Genomic DNA, 20,400 nt, shown 5'->3' with positions numbered 1-20,400 from the left:
TATGTGACACAGTTACATAGATACTTGGGTTCTCCCACCCTTGCCCAAACCCTCCCACCATGGTGGATTCCTCCACCTTGTTGCATAACCACAGCTCAAGTTCAGTTGAGATTCCCCCATTGCAAGCATACACCAAACATAGAGTCCAGCATCTTATTGTCCAGTCAAGTTCAACGTCTTCTTAGGTATACCCTCTCTGGTCTGAAGACAGAGCTAGCAGAGTATTATCCCAGTCAATTGAAAGCTCCATCATACCATCAGTAAAAATTTACATCATTATGGAATTAATTGACATAGTAATGAGTAACCAACATGTTGAAAGTAAATACGAGTTCCCAGCCACCTTCTGTGAATCACAAAAGGTTAAATACCACATGTTTGCCTTAATTTAAGATGATATGATGTTATGTATAACATGTTATGTTTTGAATGTTATATGTTGTATATAAACTAAATTGAAGTATAGGTGAGGTGATCACAGAAGTTTATATTTTTATCTTAATTTTTTAATTTATTTTTCCACAAACTCTGAAGTTCACTCTTATGTGCATCATATATATACACATATACATATACATACACACACATAGAGAGACACACACATAGAGATACACACACATAGAGATACACACACATAGAGATACACACATAGAGATACACACACATAGAGATACACACACATAGAGATACACACACATATATGCACACACACCTGCAGGATTGGCAAGGATGGCCAGATTCAAATTTTAAAAGAGAAAGAAAAAGAAAAACATTGAAACATTGCAGCTAGCATTGTTCATAGCATCCGGAGTCCAGCTCCAGCTGAGTTTGGAACTCGTGAAACGTGCGTGAAGTAGGCATAGAGAGAAAAGAAATGGACCACTACAATTTCAGGATCATAACGGACAATGCAAGAAAGTTGTCCCTTTTATTTATACAGAAGCTGTCACAAACTCTAGCACAGACTTTTTACGTCATGGTCAAGTGGGTATATATATATATAATGATCATTTCATCTTTTCTTTAAAATATATATTTGTTCACATGTGTAGCTTTGCAATATTATATACTTTTGAGTATATAAAGATCTAAAAATCCCTTGAGATTGTATTAGTGGGAAAAGTTGTATTGCTTAATATGAATGCAAAGTCAAAGAGATGACCATTCAGACCAGAAGGTAGGGAAAAACCGTACAGAAGCATATGTGTACATAATTCACTGTAATAATTTTATTATTAAAATTTTCAAAAATCCAATGTTTCAAAGTAGATGAAATAGGCAATAATTTGGCCAAATTTATACATTGATGTCAATATATTTACTCAGCAATATTTTTAATATCAAGGTTATACATATAATAGGATTAGGATATAATAAAATTACTAAATGTAGAATAGGTATTTTTAAAAGATTTCTTTTGTTTTTACTTAAAAAGCTGAGATGTAGAGAGAAGATGGAGAGAGAGAGGGAGAGAAAAAGAGAAAAAGATGGGATGTTCCAACTGCTAGTTCAATCCCCATGTGACCTCAATAGCTGGAGCTTGGCCAGTATGGCACCAGAAGGCAGGCGCTTCTTCCGGGTCTCTCACATAGGTGCAGGGCCCAGAAGCTCAACCTACACTTCTCAGTTTTCTTAAGCCATAATCAGGGATTGGGATTAAAAGTGAAGTAACCCAATTGCGGCTATGTGGGATGCTGGCACTACAATCAAAGGCTTAGACTACTACGCCATAGTGCAGGCAACAACTAGGGAATGTAATCATTCTTATGGGAATCTTTACGGAAAACCTAACTTTTAATAATTAAAACAAGCACCTACATGGTGCTTAATATGCCAATTTCCCCATTCTCTCTCTAGTAAGGCTTTACTCCTTTTAGTCCAGAAAATAATTTTTTGAAATACTGTCATTAGCTGCAGTTTACAGATAAGAACAGGTAAGAGCATGAGGTTTAGGGGAAAAAATGAACACTTTCCCACAGCTAATGAGTGAAGGAGAGCTGAATGTAGCCAATCTGGCTCCTAAGTCAATACCAAAAAATTGTTCTTTTTGTTCTCTAAGTGGATACATTCTAATTCGCCTGTAGTACCACACAAGTTAAGGACTTCTACCATTTGTTAGTTTTATAAACCAACAGTTTTTTTTTTCTTTTGGCAATGATCACTATGTTGTAAGTAGTTGTTTTTTTTTACTTAAAAAAAAATCTTCCCTAGCGGCTAAAGTCCTCGCCTTGAAAGCCCCGGGATCCCATATGGGCGCCGGTTCTAATCCCGGCAGCCCTGCTTCCCATCCAGCTCCAGGCCTGTGGCCTGGGAAAGCAGTTGAGGACGGCCCAAAGCTTTGGGACCCTGCACCCGCATGGGAGACCCGGAAGAGGTTCCAGGTTCCCGGCTTTGGATCGGCGCGCACCGACCCGTTGTGGCTCACTTGGGGAGTGAATCATTGGATGGAAGATCTTCCTCTCTGTCTCTCCTCCTCTCTGTATATCTGGCTGTAATAAAAATGAATAAATCTTTTAAAAAAATAATCTTCCAATAACACCAGTCCAGTCCACCAACCAGTTTGGACCACCTTTCCCAGGCTGATCAGCCAGAAAACATTCCTGGAAGAAAAAAAGCTATCTATACCTTCCAATCTGTTAATATTGCAGTTTTTACAATCATTGGGACAATATCTTAAAATTCCACACTGCTTGCCATCCCAATTAAATCAAAATCCTTTCAGGTGAGACTCAGGCATCACTATTTTTAAATAGATCCCTGAGGAATTCAATGAACAAGAAACTTTGAGAGCCAGTGTATGAATGCATTTGTATTAATTTAAAAACTACCCACATACCTAACCTCAAATGCCCAATTATCAACAGGAATGATAGTAAGGAGGACAGGTGTGAAGGTGTTTGAATTGTAAAGAGATCCCCTAGCATTAGGTCAAACATACTGTAAGTTCTAAACTCTATCATTTCATAGCTATGCAACATTTTAAAAAAATCATCTTTTTATAAATCCCAGCTTCCTTTTCCAAAGAGTGAGTACAATTATCAACTCTCTAAATTTTTATAAGCCTTGAAAAGAACACTAATATGAAGTCAAAATGTTCTCTTTTTCAGACCCATAACTATAAAATAAGCGGTTGCTACCATTATCTGATGTGCTCAAGTTCCCAATAGCTGGAGCCTCTGAGAAAATACTTCCTGCCTCTCTCCTTGCCTTATCAGCCTGAGTTTTCAGGGTGAACTCTCAGGCATGCCGTATTAAAAATTTCCTTTATGCATTTGCCTTCTTGCCACCTTCTTTTGCCTTCTAGAAGCATCTTTGGCTGCCAATTAGTGATCTGTCACTCATTTGAAAACTGCTTTCTTCTGCTTGCAATCACTGTTATCACCCTCAGTTTGGCCTGTAGCTCAAATGCGAGACAAGCTTTACTGCTTAATTCATAATGTCACTGCAGAGAACTGGCTAACACATTGTCACACAAGAATTTACTGAAGTTTCCAGAATGACTAATGGCCTTACAAACACCGTTAACTGTTATTTATTATTATCCTCTGGTTCACTCCCCAAATGGTCCCAACAGCAAGGGCTAGGCCAGATCAAAGCCAGAAGCTTCTTGGTTTCCCACATGGGCAAGTGTTCAGTCTGGAAAAGTGCCAGTTCAGGTGAGGCTCTTGGAGCTCTGGGAGTGTCTGGGTTGTTGAACGTTATTGTCTTTTTAAGGGCATGCTGACCTTGTTAAGTTTTGTTTGCTTAAGATGTTATTGTTCTTAGAATTAATCAGTGACCACCCTGCTATTCTGGTAGTATAACAACTTCCTGTGTATCCACTTTAAAAGCACTGTTTTACATTCGTCTCAGCATGCTATCTTGTGAGGTAGTGGCCGCCCTACTCTATAATCAACTTTCATTTCCCTTGAAAGATCCATGATTCTGCATTCTGATTTACAACACCATAATTTATTAAAACGTACGATTTAAAGTTCTAGTTACCTCATTGATACATGAAGATATTGTGGACTGTCTCTTCAAACATTTTCTCTTGATTTAATATACCATATTGCCTCACCATTGAAATCTTCTACTTAATAGATGAGGTTGCTTGAGTCCTTATGAATGGGATTAATGCCATTGTAAGAGAGAGAATGTAGATGCCCTGGACCTTCTGCCATAGGACATCAATGCTGCAATATGCACCGTCCATAGAGCAGAGTCTTTAGATGCTTTAACACTCGAGAGCTGATGTGGATGTTTGGCATAAAAGCTAAGATTCAGATTGTAACGTCCATAGCTTTCGCAGAGAGCTTGTGCTCAAATCTGAGCAGTTGATGAATCCAGTAGCTGAGTCCCTGACAACTCCACGGGCGAGGCGGGTTGAGCTCCTGGTTTTTCAGCTGTTGGAGACATTCTGGGAATGAAACAATGACTAGGAGATCCATGTATATCTCTGTGTTTCTTCCTTTCAAATATATTTTTTAAGAAGTAGAAAGCCATTCATATTTGGCAAATAATAATACAGATAAGAAAGTCTTATAGATATGCTTGATTTCAGATTTCTTTAATATTTACAAATATTATAGTTTTGATTTCATGATACTTAAATTTCTTTGTGCTTAACTGTACGAAACATACTTTCATTTTTTGACTACTGAAGCACATTGTGCTTTATTTCATATTTTAAAGGATTCATTGTGCTCATTTTTAAAGAAAATTTCAGTTTCTTCCTCTATGGGTTTTGTTGGTAATTTGTATAATTAATAACAAATTAGGTAAGCATTCTCAAATTCTGAATGAAAATATGGTCACTATATTCCTAAGGTGATTTTTGTCCTGTATGTTGCCTAATTATGCTCAGAAAAGAAACTGTGGAGCTATAAATAGCTTGTAAATCACATATGTCAAGCTCATCTTAATGTCTTCATTGTAGAAAAAAATCTTTATATCTGACTATTTCAAAGGGGAGGAAAAATGACTGAAATTTAACTTTATTTTCTAAAGTTTTAGGCAAGGTATGCTTACTTTTCCTGACAGATATTAAAGCAAATTATAAATAAACCTAAGTTAGTATTTAAAAAATTGAAAAAATTGGAAGAAAGGAAGTGAAAGTTGAACACAGTAATATGTATAACGATCACTTTCAGTCTGGCTAACTCTGACATCTGGCAGTAAATCAACAAGTATAGATAGAAGAGCCAGCTTGAATAAACTCCCTTAAGGAAAAGAGCATGAGGCATTGGATGTTTCAGGCTGGTTATGTTCTTCCTCATATTGTTAGGGAGAGCACACAATAGGCAACTACACTAAATAATATTTTAAAGGTGCTTTAATTATTCATACATATATGAAAGGCCCTAAACTAAGTCATTTATAAATAAAATGTCTTGTTCACATTTCTGGAGGCTAGGGGCAAGTTCAAGGAACCTGCAGACCGTGTCCTCTAAGGGCTCACTCTGCTCCAGAGAGCACACACTATTGAATCCTCACATTGTGGAAGGGGCAAGGACGCTCTGTCCCTTGGGTCATCTTCCACTCCTTTCCAGCAGGGAGCTGGATGGGAGGTAGAGCAGTCAGGAGTTGAACCAACACTCTGATAGGAGATGTTGGCATGGCAAGGCAGTGGGTTAACATGCCGCACCACAACACCAATCCCAAATGAAATTATTTTCAGTTTCTGACCATATTCTAATAAAATAGAGGACGACACATGATTGTCCATTAAACTTATTATTTTAAAATACAACCATTTGGCAATATAAATGTTGCAGTGTGGAGGAGGTATCTATTCATTTCCTCTTCTCCCTTAATAACTGATTTAACTGGAAAAATAACCCTCTTCCCCATCCATGCTAACACTTTCTACGTGTGAATTTGGCCATCACTGTGAACATAATCTTATTTTCCCCACAATTTTCATTTTATCACTTTCACAGTTCTTGGTTTTTCCCTATGGCCTCACCTGCTCTGAATTCTCACACATTTAAAGGTGGCAGAGTACTATTGCCTGTAGCTCTGTATTTATTTTCGTCCCTTGGCATTAGCAGTTTGCTAAATAATCTTGCCCTAAAATTTCCTCTCCTTTCTTAAGCATTTTTACTAAGGTATCATTGGCATAAAAGCAACTGTGTACATTTAGCATACACAATTTAGTGAGTTTTTGACATATGTAGACAACCTTGTAAACTTCACCACAATCAAGGTAATAAATATGGCAATCATTTTTGAAAATTTTTAACTGTCATTTTGTGTTTTGCTTTGTTTTAGTCTTAATTTTTTGCTGGGATCGTTCATTTAACTTTGTTTTCATAGCTTTATTGAGAAATGTAGGAAAGTAAGTTAAAATCAACAAAACCAAATTATATATATTTAAAAGTATACATTATGATGACTTGAGGTATATATATTGCCACCATGATAAATTAATGCATAATATCTCTTCAGAGTAATCACTTTTATAAATCTGTGGTGAAAACACTTAAGATCCACTGTCTTACCAAGTTTCAAGGACATAGTGGAGCATTCTTAATTATAAATTACCATATGACCACTCGAAACTCATTCATCATGGAATTGAGTGTGCACTTCTTACTGATCATCTCCCACTTCTCTAGTCCTAGCTCTGCAAACAACCATTGTATTTTCTGCTTCTGCAACTCTCTTTTCAGATTCCAATATCAATGAGGTCATAAAGAGTTTGTATTCTGTGTCTGTCTTATTTCACTCTGCATAATGTCTTCCAGCTTTGTTCATGTTGTCACATATGGCAAAGTTTTCTTCTATTTAAAAGCTGAATAGTATTCTATCGTGTCTATATACATTTCTGTTTCCATTAGGCTGATTCAATACATGGCCATTATGAATAACGTTGCAATAAGTATCAGAGTGCAGCTATCTCCCCAGCCTACTGATTTCATTTCCTTGGTTTATAAACCAATGATGGGGTTGCTAGATGAAATTATAGTTTTATTTTTATTTGGTACAGGAGGAATTCATACTGTTTTCGGAGCCAAACCATTTTGCATGCCTTCTCACATAGTTCAATATTTCCCTTTTCTTCACATTCTTGCCAAAACATTTTGCCTTTATCATATTATCATCCTAAATAGTGTAAATGCATCTATTTGTGATTTATTTGATTTGTCTAATAATGATGAGCATTATTTTCATGTACCTGTTACGCGTTTGCTCAAGTTCCTTGATAAATATTTACTCAAGCCCAGGGTTGAAAAGATTAATTATTTTATTTGATGTGCAGTTGACAATGCATGCGTGGGAGAGAAAGCAAAAAAGAGAGAGAGAGACTTCAGTGATTTGCGCCTCTCATGGCCACAAAGGCCAAGTTGAGACCAATCCAAATCCAGGAGCCACAATTTCTCTCATATCTCCTACCTGGGAGCCATGCCCTGCTGCCTTGTCAGGCACTTTAGCAGGGAGCTGGATTGGAAACAAAGCTCTCAGGATTCAAACCAACTCATATATGCTACGCTGGCATTGTAGACAGCAGCTTAGCTCTCTGTGACACAACCCAGGACCTCAAATGCATTCATCCTAAGAGTTATTGGTAAAATCTTCCAGACTTTCCAAGTAGCACACACAAACTTTATTTTCTCTCTGAGTTTGCTGCCTATTATTTTTTCTCCTTGACTGACAGCTCTGGGTAAGACTTCAAACACCACAATACTGCAGTGAGCCAAGTCGAAAAAGTACCTATTTTCTAACTTGTTCCTGATCTTAAGGGAGAAGCTTTCAGGCTTTCCTCTCATCAAATATAACATTAGCTATGAGCTTTTAATAAAAGGCTTTAATATATTGTAAATTCCTCAGTGTCCTGCTTATTGGAGATGTTGATCCAGAAAGAATGTTTAAATTTGCAAAATATTTTTTTAATATTTTAGCTGATAATGTTTTTTATTTTAATTTATTTTATTTATTTAAACTGAACACATTTCATGCATTTTATGATATAGATTTAGGGGTAAAGTGATACCTCTATTTCTAACCTTCATTTTTGATAAATCATTTAATAACTGTAATGAAAGATGTCTTTATTTGAAAGGCAGAATTAGAGAGAGAGAGAGAGAGAGACAAAGACCTCCCATTGGCTGATTTGCTCCCCCAGATGGCTGTGATGGCCAGAGCAGGGCCACATGGAAACCAGGGGCATCTTCCAAGTCTCCCTGGCAGGTAGCAGCAGCCCAAGAATTTTGCCATCTTATGCTTTTGTCTCCCAGTCACATTAGCAGAGAGCTGGATGTGAAGCAGCCAGCTGAGACTTGAGCCAGCATTCATATACGATGTCAGCACTGTAGGCAGAATTTCAACACACTTCACCACAGTGTCAGACCTCTTGCACTAACTTTGTTTAGTTTTGGTGTCATTATAATTCCAGTCTCCTGTGTTTAGAATCCCTTCCTCCTTTCTACTTTTCTTTGAGAGAATATAAGAGTTGCCTTTAATTCTTGTATTGTTTGGTATAATTCAACAGTAAGCCACGCAGTCCTAGGGATTTCCTAGCTTTAAGGATTTTTTTTTATATTACTGATGGAGTTTCCTTGTTTACTGAAAAAAGTAAAGAACAAAAAGAAAGGAAGGAATAGGAAAGTGGCAGTGAGGAAGAATAACAGAGTACAGTTGGAGGTATCATTATGTTTTTAAAACTGCATATAAGAAATACACAAAATTTGTTTCTTTTATATAAATAACATTAAACAAAACACAATTTTCTATTTGTTCATATTTTTATATTAGTTGATTGCATGCCTTTTGAAAGCAAGGATGACTATACTTATTTTAAACAGTATTGACTTTCAGTCAAAAACTACTACAAGTAAAAAGGAAAACATATACTGTTAAAAGGCTCAATTATTCAGGCAGATGCAACAATTAAAATTAAAAAGGCACCCACATCAGAATGCATAAATATATAAAGCAAAAATGAATAGCAAAATCTCAAAGTAGAAGGTTTAAGTACTCCCCTTACAATAGTTGCTTCAGGATTCGGACAGAAAGTCAATAGAAAATCACCAGATATAAAAAATGTAAACACAACAGAGGAACTCATGAGAGACAGCAAAATGAGTACTTAAAAAGAAGTATATCATGGTAATGGCCCATAACAGAAAAGAAACAAATGTCAAATTAACAACCTAATTTTAAACAATAAGGAATTAGAAAAATAACAAATCAAACTCAAACATATCAGTAGGAGGCAAATAAAATAGATTGGCCCAGACATAAATGAAATAGACAAAGGATAAACAATTGGAAATATATAAGGAAACTAAAAGTCCTTTGATTTAAAAGATTAACCAAACTGACAAACCTTTATCTAGACTGAAAAAACAGAAACTTTATGTTAATAAAATAAAAAACAAAAGCGGAGATAATATAGCTGATAACACATAAATAAAATGGATCATAAAGTAATGCAAATAATTTCATACTGTTTTTCCTTGAATATATGCTTTTAAATTTTTTGTGTCTGAACACCAAAGAAGCATTTATGTCATACAAGTATTTTTTGAGAAGCACTTTCACCGCAAATTTTTTTCAGTGTCATTCCTTTTTTTGTTGTTTTTCTGTTCTGGCACAGACATCTCTGTTTTTTAAAAATTATTTATTCTTATTTGAAAAGCATGTTTAAAAGAAGGAGATGTGGAAAGAGAGAAGTCTTTCACCCATTGTTTCACTTCCCAAATGCCTGCAATGGCCAGGGCTGATCCACAGCCAGGAGCTTCCAAGTCTCCCATGTGGGTGCAGAGTCCCAAGTCCCTGGGCAAGCCTTTGCTACTTTCCCAGATCACAAGCAGAAAACTGAGTCAGAAGTGGAGCAGCTGGGACAGGAACCAGCACCCATACACCTTGCATTCACATGGAAGTGAAAGGAACAGAGTTGAGTACTTACATATATTCAGAGACAGTTGGACAGAGAACCCAGTAAATCTGGAAAGTTCATGTTCAGTCAGGAGCTCAATTACCTTTGGATCCAGTCTAAGTTTTCTGAAGAATTCTGTTCTGCAAATACAGGTCTGCAAAGAGCAAGATTGTTGGGACATAAACTCTTCCTTCTAGACTTTCTGGGTCTCGCAAAGTGATTAATAGCAGACCTAGGTCCTGAATATTCCCTGAATTCCTCCCAAGTCCTGAAACAAGCTATGATGGAATTTTTGCTCCAGAGCACCTAGAATCCTCTAAAAATGGAAATGGCATAATGTCACAAAACTGCACCATTGTCCCAGATCATAACCAGTACACATATTGCTATCTTCAGGTGGGTGGGCAGCAACTGTCTGATTATCCAGGCTTCATGGCAACAGCTTGTAGAGATATAAGTTGCTGTTGATTGGTCCACTATGGGTTCCAGATATTTAGCTGAAATTATTAGTTGGGGATCATATGAAGCCAGTATCTGTTTCATAAAATACTTAAACAGTGCTTTACCTGGTAACTAAAAATATGAATTCAGAAATCTTTATTTCACACCTGTAATGCACATTCAAATCCTTAACAGTCAGATACATTTTAGCATTTTTGGAAAGAGTCCTGCTTGCAGAAGCTTTCTTATTCAAGAGACTGGATCTGAAAGTATGGAGAGACAAAAGGCATTATCAGGACAGCTCAGTCATCAAAGTCTGAATGTCTTATTAATAGACATTCAGCTTCCGAGCCTGTCAATCTGATGAGGAGAGGGAAATAGTGAAGTGAGGGAGTGGCAGAGAGCAGTGGGTATGCAGGAAAGACATAATCAATAGTTCTGGTTCCAGAGAAAAATGAAGTGATTTTATTAATTAACACTCTTATAGGTTATTTCACATGGTGAAATAGTAACTCCCAGAAGTTTGATTGGAAAGATTTTTTTTTTTTTTTGAAGGAAGAGTCTGTAAAGATTATTTAAACTAAGATCACTTGGGGCCCTAATTCAACGTGGTTGCTGCTGTTGTAAGAAGAAAACTTTTGGAAAGTTCTACATAGAGGAAAGGTTGTTTGACAAGAGTGAGACAGCTATCAAGAGCAAAAGAGGAGGGTGGGGAGTCTCCGAAAAAACCAACCTCAGACTTCCCGGCCCCAGAATTTGGGGAAAACAAGCGTCTGTTGTTGAAGTCCCTCAGTTTGGAGTCGTTTGTTTTGACAACTCTAGCAAAATTCATCCAGTACAAGAATAGAAAAACCCTATTATTTGGAAATAGGGAGGAAGAACAAGTGCAGATGACAGAGTGTTTCAGTGAAATATTGCTATGTGTATAGCTAGAATTGCAAAGTGAACTTAAAAATAGGCTCTCCAGGGATCTGGTGGCATTAATGACCACTGGGAAGGCACCCAAGCATGCAGTAGAAGAGCTATTCCTCTGCCTATGGGAGCCCAACCTCAGGATATGTCCTAAGATGGCCTAGATACTTCCATTGCAGTTTTTAAAATACCTTTCAATAGAAGGCAGGATGCTCTTGATAAGGTATGAGGAATCAAGAACAATATCTTCTTAGTATTTAAATCTCTTGGACTTAAAAGGTTGCCCTGAATTTAAGAAAATCAAAATAGTTGGAGAGAAAGGTAAAGCCACTATTGCTGGATTAAATACAATAAAAAAGCACAACCTTTCCTTATTCTAAGATTTTTTTTTATTTGAAAGTCAAATTTTACAGAAAGAGAAGGATAGAGAAGTTCTTTTCTCTCCTGATTCACTTCCCAAATGGCCACAACAGCCGGAACTAGGATGGTCAGATGCCAGGAGCCTGAAAAGCATCCATGGGTTTTCCACATGAGTTCAGGAGCCTAAGAACTTGGATCATCTTTTGCTGTTTTCCCAGCTATATTAGCAGGGAGCTGGATAGGAAATAGAGCAGCTGGGACTTGAATTGGTACCCACATGAAATACTGGCATAGTGTATCGAAGCTTAACCTACTATTCCAGAGCACTAGCCCCCAAAACTCTACTTCAAATAATTCAGAATAATGTAGAAAATTACATGGCAATTTTCTATGGCTTCTAATAAAACATTGCAGTTGTCAGAATCCACAAAGTAGTGTGTCAGGCATTTTATTAGGCCACAGACACCCATATGTTTGTCATTCCTGGATTTCTCACTGTGTTTTTGCCTTATGTCATGTACCCTGCAGGCATGCTGCCTAGTCTTTGTTGAATTTGTTTTTCTCTTATACTGTCAAATTTTCTGTGCAGTCTAATCTTGCTCTACAGAATACTGGTCCCATCTCCAGTCAGAATACACTCAGATCTCCCTGGATTGAAATAATGGTATGACAGTTATTGAGTATAAACTGCCAGCAAATCTTTGCCATCAAGTGCATTATGTCTGCTTTCCATACGCTCCTCTCTCCTCTGTAGTCTGTGCTCCCCATTCTGCGCGAGAGACCAGTTGCAGGTCTATCCACAGCCTAGCCTCCATGGAATTGTTTCTCCCCAGTCACTTCCAGGTGATGGCTTTTGGCTGTTATAATAATATAATTATAAGGTAGTAGTATAATTATTAGTATGTAATAATGAACATAGTATAATCATGACAAGCATACCACATGGCCAGCCTCTGTGCTAAGAACTTTCCATGGATTGTCATATTATTAGCCTCAGAAATTCTGTAAGGAAAAATTATGAATATCGTTTTACAACTGAGATTCAGAGCAGCTGTCTTTACTGACAGACACCCAGAAAATAGATGAATATCATATATTCAAGTCTCATCCAAATTACTCATCCTGCTATACATTCTCCTTACCCAGAAAATTTGCATTGTTTTTCTAAGTAAATAGTTCTGAGAAGGCTCCTTACTGTAGCTCCCCAAGACTTCCCCATTTCATTTTGAATTCTCTTCTCTCTGTGTAATCTAAGCCTATGTCATCTCTAACCCATTATTATGCTCTTAATGGCCTAGGATTTTCTGTGTTTCTTGTCTCCTATATATGTTGTTTCTGTTTTTTCCAGTGCTTCAATAGAAAAAAAAAAACCTCATTATTTTAAAACTTATCATACTTTACTAATGTATTGAATTTAATTATGTTACCAAAAGCATCCCTGGAGTCCAAGCATGATGTATTTTTGCTTTTTCTGTGATTATTATGTTCTGTTTCATTTAATCTTTTAAGTGTGATTGTGCTAATCCTGATAAAAGAACAAAATTCATTTTAATGGGCAAGTCCTTTTGACTTTTTTTAGCAAATATACCAGAATTGCTGAAGTTGACATATAAATAAATGTTTTTATTTTATCCCATAATATTATGCATAACACAGGGTGAAATTATTGTTATAATTATTAGAAGTGTTTACCCAGCTATACAATAAGTCAAATTTTACTGTCCTTTAAAAAATAATGCCTTTTATATCCAATTCACTAAGCATCAATAAAAAAGAATAAAAACAATTATAAATTGAATCTCCATGCAAATGTGGCCTTTCCCCTATTCTACATGAATACACATTTATGAAACTACTCTATTTTATTGTTCACAATATACAAGTGAAATAACCAAGAATAGCCATTTCCTAATTGTTTTACTAGTTTCAAAAGTCAAGATTCATTTTTCCCAAAGAAATTTCACAAAGGTCATTAAAGCCTAATTAGCATTTTGAGTTTGTACTTGTGAAGCAACTATACAGTGTCTCATTCTCACAAACAGGTCTTTGCAGAAACAGCTTCATACTTTTGCTGATTACAAAACAGTGCAATCACTAAATTTCTGATTCAGAAAGGACTTGTAGCAATGGTAGTGTCATCCCATTAACTTATTATAATAAAAAGTTAGCAGGTATGGTAATATGCAGATTACTTTAGCTAACTTTCCCTTTACACTTACTCTTGATCTATTCCCTTCCAGAGTACTGGCCTGATAAGGTTTCTTAGACAAAAGGGTACATAAGCCTTTGCAGAAATGCTGGAGTAGAGACCCTCAAATGATTAATCTATACTAATCAAAAACTAAAAAAGACCATGGTCCTCTATACATATAAAATAGTTAGGAGTATAGGATCCAGCGCCATAGCGTAGTGGCTCAAGCCCTCATCTTGCATGCATTGGGATCCCATATGGGTGCTGGTTCATGTCCTGACCAAGCTGCTTCCCATACAGCTCCCTGTTTGTGGCCTGGGAATTCAGTTGAGAATGGCCCAAGGCCTTGGGACCCCACAACCCAGGTGGGAGACCTGGAAGAAGCTCCTGGCTTTTGATCAGATCAGCTCTTGCCATTGTGGCCACTTGGGTAGTGAATCTGCAGATGGAAGCTCTTTCTGTCTCTTTTCCTCTCTGTATATCTGGCATCCCAACAAAAATAAATAAATCTTCAAAAAAATAGTCAAGAGTGTAAAACTATTCAGATAATTTACTATGATTCAACAGTGTGATATGATTTGAATTTCAAGATTTGTGCCAATAACACTGCATGTAAATGAGACAACATGGCAGCTGAGGTATTAACAGTCCAATTGACGTTTCTGAAATAGTTAAAACATGCCCTCTCAATGACAGTTTTCTCATCCTTCCCTAACATTAATAGCACATCCTATTGCCAATGTATGTGACTGAACATCTCTAACCAGATTTCATTCGTTCTGTAAAACACACACATTGACACACACAAAGCTTTCCCATTTTTAAATTTAAGAAATGTTTCTTTTATTGCAATTTGTTCTAGATTACACGACTTGCTGATCAGAGATTGTTAAAGAGTCTGAAACTGGTTGATTGGGAACAGGTTTGTGGGGTCAGTGCTGTGGTTCAACCACCTAATCTTCCACTTTCAGGGACTGGCATGCCACATGGTATGCCACGTTTATGTCCTGGATGCCCCACTTCCCATCCAACTCCCAGCTGATGTCCTGGAAAAGCAATGGAGGATGACCCAAACACTTGAGATCCTGTACCTGCATGTTGCGGCCATTTTGGGAATGAAACAGCAGATGGAAGATCTCTGTTTCTTTTTTAAAGATTTATTTATTTTTACTAGAAAGGCAGATTTACAGAGAGAAGGGGGACAAAAAAAGATCTTTTATCTGCTGTTTCTTTGTCTTTCCTCTAAAAAGAATAGAATTGGAGACTAGATATCTACCATTTTTCATTAATTAGGAAATTTAAAACTGAAAAATTAAGATTTTTTTTAAAGCAAAGGAAGATCTTTCAAAAAGAAGATCTTTTAAAAACCTGGAAAGATAACTGTGACTTTAAGAAGGAAAAAAGTTAATGAGCAGCAAACACAATAGAAAAGAACCTATAACAAAAAGAACAGAAACTTAGCTTAGATTAGAATTAACTTCAGGCTGATAGTTCCTCCCAGGAGATATTAAATAAAACTGAACAAAACTGAGATCACTCCCTCAGTGTACACACCTCCACTGAACTTTGCTTCAAATACTTGAGCTACTGTATTTCTATTTACACTAACTTACATTCAAAGTTTCTTTTTTTTTTTAAGATTTATTCCATTCCCACTGGAAAATCAGATATACAAAGAGGAGGAGAGACAGAGGAGGATCCTCCATCCGATGATTCACTTCCCAAGTGGTTACAACTGCCAGAGCTGCACTGATCCGAAGCTAGGAGCCCATAGGCTCCTCTGAGTTTCCTGTGGGAGTGCAGGGTCCCAAGGCCTTGGGCCATCCTTGACTGCTTTCCCAAGTCACAAGCAGAGCATTAGATGGGAAGTGGAGCTGCCGGGATTAAAACCGGCACCCATATGGGATTCCGGCAAGTGCAAGGCAAGGACCTTAGCTGCTAGGCCCTACATTTTTGTGCCAGACCCTACACTGATATTTTCATATGCTACAAATAATGCATGTTTTAAAGAGGGAAGTATACTTCAAAATTTCATCAGAAATGAATTTCAAAGTATTTGTTTTGTGCAAAAAAACCTTTAAATCCATATAACTTGAAATGCACATGACTGAATAGAGAGGTGCCTGCAGTCTCTAATGAACTGTACATCTAAAAGGCTTAGATTGTGTAAGTTATATACTTGAGGATTACTTACAGTAAGTATAGACTCAGACATGGGGAGGAAAATGTCATCCACGGGTTCATAGACTCACCAATATAACTCTTCATTCATTACCTGTTTATTATATGTCTTATACAGACATTTTTAATAACTATGGAAATATTTTAGAAGTCATATCTGAATTCAATGTATTATACACCTTTATTTTCAAGTTTTTATTCATTTTAATAATTCTCATTGTGGTGAGCATTGTTATAATAGTGATACTTGATCTTTATTAGTATATGTCAGACATTTCATAATCATAGTCAAAATTCCCACTATTGTCTAGAAACTTTAGCCAGCGAGAACATTCTTTATAGGAAATTTACATCCGCCAACAATAACCCTTTCAAATCATACAACTGAATCCTATTTACATAAATAGGGAAATCAATTCAGAGGAGTAGAGAAAATTGTTCTTGGTCACTTAACTTGCAATAGACAGATATTTGAAAACAAATTTTTTTTTCTGTGAAAAATATTATGGGCTTTCCACAAATTTCTGCTGTCTCTATTCCTTTGAGAGGATTCAACCCTGCTATGCAATCTGCAACTGTTTTAAAGTCATATAAAAACGTTTCCACTTACTATTCTACTTTTCCAGTATTTTGGCTGCAATATTGCCATTATTGTCAAATCTCGATTTGCTACTTTAATTTGATGGCTTTCCGAAATGGATTTCCAGCTGTGCCTTTCTGTATTACAGCTTTTTAAGTGGTCGCATGTCCGGCCACCCTACCTCTCAAAAATATTATTGTTTGAGAAACTGCTTCTGAAATCAATGACTCTGCACTTCAGATCATGTTGATTTATACCTTGTGATTTGTTAGATGCGTAGTGTTGATTAATCGCTTAATTGTGCTTAGGACTATAAAGTTGTTTTAGTACAATGTAATGTTGGTTTGAGGCTTTCAAAAAAATTACTAACATTGGTGGTCTCCATTTTTAGCATTGCATCCCAGTTTTTTTTTTCATTGTTTCAAAGTAGTTTCTTTTTCTAATATGTACAATGATTCATAAAATGTTGATGTGAATTGAAGCCATTAAACTTGTGTGTTGTGGTACTGGGAAACATATTACATTAGTTAAATTAAGCAAGACACGTCTTGGCCAAAGGATTGCATATTCTTTTGTAGGCTGGCCTACTTTGTAATGTGGATCTTAGCCACTCATGTGATCTGCTAGCAAGTAGATGTCATTATTGATTATGTAGTGGCATCAGTACAAGAAAATACAAGGCTTTCTGGGTCTGTGAGCTCTGGTAAACACTGCTTGTCTATTTTGTTTAGCATTCTTCAACTAATCTAGAAATGTGAATGTACAACTATGGTTCCTGGTTTAAAATGATAAACCAAATCAGATTGAAAAGAAATACTTTTCCTACCCACTAGAGTAGACTTTGGATAATTTATAGCTATATTTTATTCAGCATAACTCCTGAGGCTATTAATATAGCAATTCCTTTTGAAATTTTACTTATTTATTTTCATTTTATTTTGAGGATATGTTAAGAGAGAGAGAGATACCATTCACATGTGCACTTCCCAAATATTTGCAACACCTGGGACTGGCTAGGAGCCCAGAATTATGTATGGGTGTTCTGTGCTGGTGGCAGTTACCGAAGTACTTAGCCATCACCTGTTAACTCCCAGCACATGCACAGGAGGAAGCTGCATCGGAGAAGGGTAGCTGGAACTTCAGCTAGGCACTTCAATATTGGAGGCAGGTGTTGCAAGCAAGTACTTAGCTGCTGGTGCAAACATCCACCACAACAATAACAATTGCTATTTCTCATCATAATTTCAGAAACTAAAAAGAAACGAACCAGCAAAATGAAAGCAAAAACTAAAATAGAACACCATCACAAAAATTTCTGTTAGTGTACTTTATTCAGCATTATCTCTTTTTTAAGGAGTTATTTATGTAGTAGTATTGGAAAGGCAGATTTCACAGAGAGAAGAAACAGAAAAAAACAGAAAGAAAAGAAAAGGTCTTCCATCCACTGTTTCACTCCCCAAATGGCTCCCCAAATGGAGCTAAACAGATCTGAAGCCAAGAGTCAGAAGCCTCTTCCAACCTCACATGCAGAAAAAGGATCCAAGATTTTGGGCCATCCTTCACTGCCTTCACAGTCTACAAACAGGATGCTGAATCAGAAATGGAGCACCCAGGACATGAACCAGCAATATATAGGATGCCAACACGTGGAGTTGGAGGATTAATCTGTTGAGCCATTATGCTGGTCCTTCAACATTATCTTATAAATTTGTTTAACTACTTGTTATAAGTGATGGATGAGATAGTATTTAATCCACCTAGTTTTTTTTAAAGATTTATTTATTTTTATTGGAAAGGCAGATATACAGATAGGAAGAGACAGAGAGGAAGATCTTCCCTCCAATGGTTCACAACTCAAGTGGTTGCAATGCCCAGAGCTGAGCCAATCTGAAGCCAGGAGCCCAGACCCTCTCCCAGTTCTCCCACAGGGGTGCAGGGTCCCAAAGATTTGGGCCGTCCTCGACTGCTTTCCCAGGCCACAAACAGGGAGCTAGATGGGAAGTGGGGCCGCCAGGATTAGGACTGGTGCCCATATGGGATCTTCGAGCATGTAAGGTGAGAACTTTAGACGCTAGGCTACCACACTGGGCCCAATCCACCTAGTTTTTGACAAATATTCTAACAGAACATTCTCTTTAGCATCGAGTTATTGTTATTTCTATTTCTACCTCCTGAGACCTTTACATTGCTAATGCTAAGAAAGGTGAGTGGTGTTTAAGGAAGATTCCCATGAAGTCTGCTGACTGTTCTTTTCTCAAAGACTTGTATGTTTGGCTATGGACCTTTCTTTGTAAAATTGTTTTCTGCACCATTTCTGTTGATGTCAATGACATTTTCTATTATCCTGAAACTTTAAATGGATCAAGAGTCTAAACCTGTGACCTGACACCATCAAATTACTGGAGGAAAACATCAGAAACACTACAAGATGCTTCCATAGGAAAAGACTTATTAGAGAAAACTGCAGAAGTACAGGCAGTTAAAGCAAAATAAATAAATAAATAAATAAATAAATAAATAAATAAGTAAATAAATAAGATTATATCAAGCTAAGATGCTTCTGTAGTGTGAGAGGAAACAGTCAATAAAGTGAAGAAACAACTAACAGAATGGGGCAAACTATTCACAAATTATACAACATATAGAGGATTAATACATAGGATTTACAAAGAACTCCAGAATCTTAACAGCAACAAAACAAGCAACCCAGTTAAGAAACAGGCAAAGGGAGATGAACAGGTATTTTTTCAAATGATGAAATTCAAAGGGCTAAATGACACATGAAAAAATGCTCAAATTCTCTAGCAATCATGGAAGTACAGATGAAAACCACAAATGAAGTTCCACCTAATATCCTTAAGATTGGCCTACATAAAGAAATGAACAAACAATAATTGCTAGTGGAAAAGGCGTTCAAAGCAATTATTGGTGGGAATACGAACTAGTATAGCCACTGTGGAAGTCCAGTAGAGAGATTTTCCAGACAACTGAAAATGGATCTACATATGATCAAGCCATTCCACTCCTGGAAATATTCAAAGTGAAATGAAATCTGCATACAAGAAAAGTCCCTGCAACTTCATGTCTATAGCAGCACAATTCATAATAGCTAAGAGATGGAATAGTATTCAGCCATAAAAAATAATGAAATCTTATCATTTGCAAATAGACAAATTATCATTGTAAAATAGACACAGCTGGAAACCATTATGCTTAGTGAAATAAGCCAGGCCCAGAAAGACAAATATCATATGTTCTTTTGATGTGCAACAACTAATATGCAGAACACATATACACAAAACTATAACATTCACAAAGGAGATTAGCAAACTGGAAATAATGGATATACATATAATGTGTCTTTATTAATCTTTATATATGTTTAAAAAGAAATATGGCAGAGAAAAAAATGTTTCATTGTGTGGGGTCTCCCCTACAGATTCTTCTATTAACCCATTGCCAGAGGGAGTGGGCCTGCTGCCAGCCATCCAGCCTCCCAGCGCGGGACACAGACACGACAGGGATTCCATCTAAGCAGTTCCGATTTATCTGGGGAATAGAAATTCTTAGATAGGGTAGCCTCAGACCAGCAATCTGAGAGAATTCCAGGAGGAGAGAAACTAGGAGCCAGTTGTCCTCAGCATGACTGAGGAAGCTGCCTTCCACCTGCTAGTAGCAGGTGACAGAAATGACCCTGGCCAGTGTTTCTTTGGAACAACTTGACCCCCGCCGTGGTTCACGCCCAGATCTTTGCCCTTGCTGCCACCTTGTTCGCCACGTGTTAACACAGTGACCTTGACTGTTAGCTGCCACCTTGTTGAATCAGTGACCCCACTGCTAGTTGCCATCTTGTCCAATTAGTGACCCATTCGC

The 20,400-nt window shown here is 37.0% G+C and overlaps 1 pseudogene; it reads left to right on the top strand.

Annotated features, from left to right (window-relative positions):
• LOC105942594 (G1/S-specific cyclin-E2-like) overlaps positions 1-20,061 on the top strand; it is a 108,789-nt pseudogene extending 88,728 nt beyond the window's left edge.
• Positions 20,062-20,400: the final 339 nt, after the last annotated feature.

Source organism: Ochotona princeps, chromosome 11 (assembly GCF_030435755.1).
Source record: "Ochotona princeps isolate mOchPri1 chromosome 11, mOchPri1.hap1, whole genome shotgun sequence".
Lineage (NCBI taxonomy): Eukaryota > Metazoa > Chordata > Mammalia > Lagomorpha > Ochotonidae > Ochotona > Ochotona princeps.
Note: the sequence above shows the minus strand (reverse complement) of the source record. Positions and strands in the feature narration are given on the sequence as shown.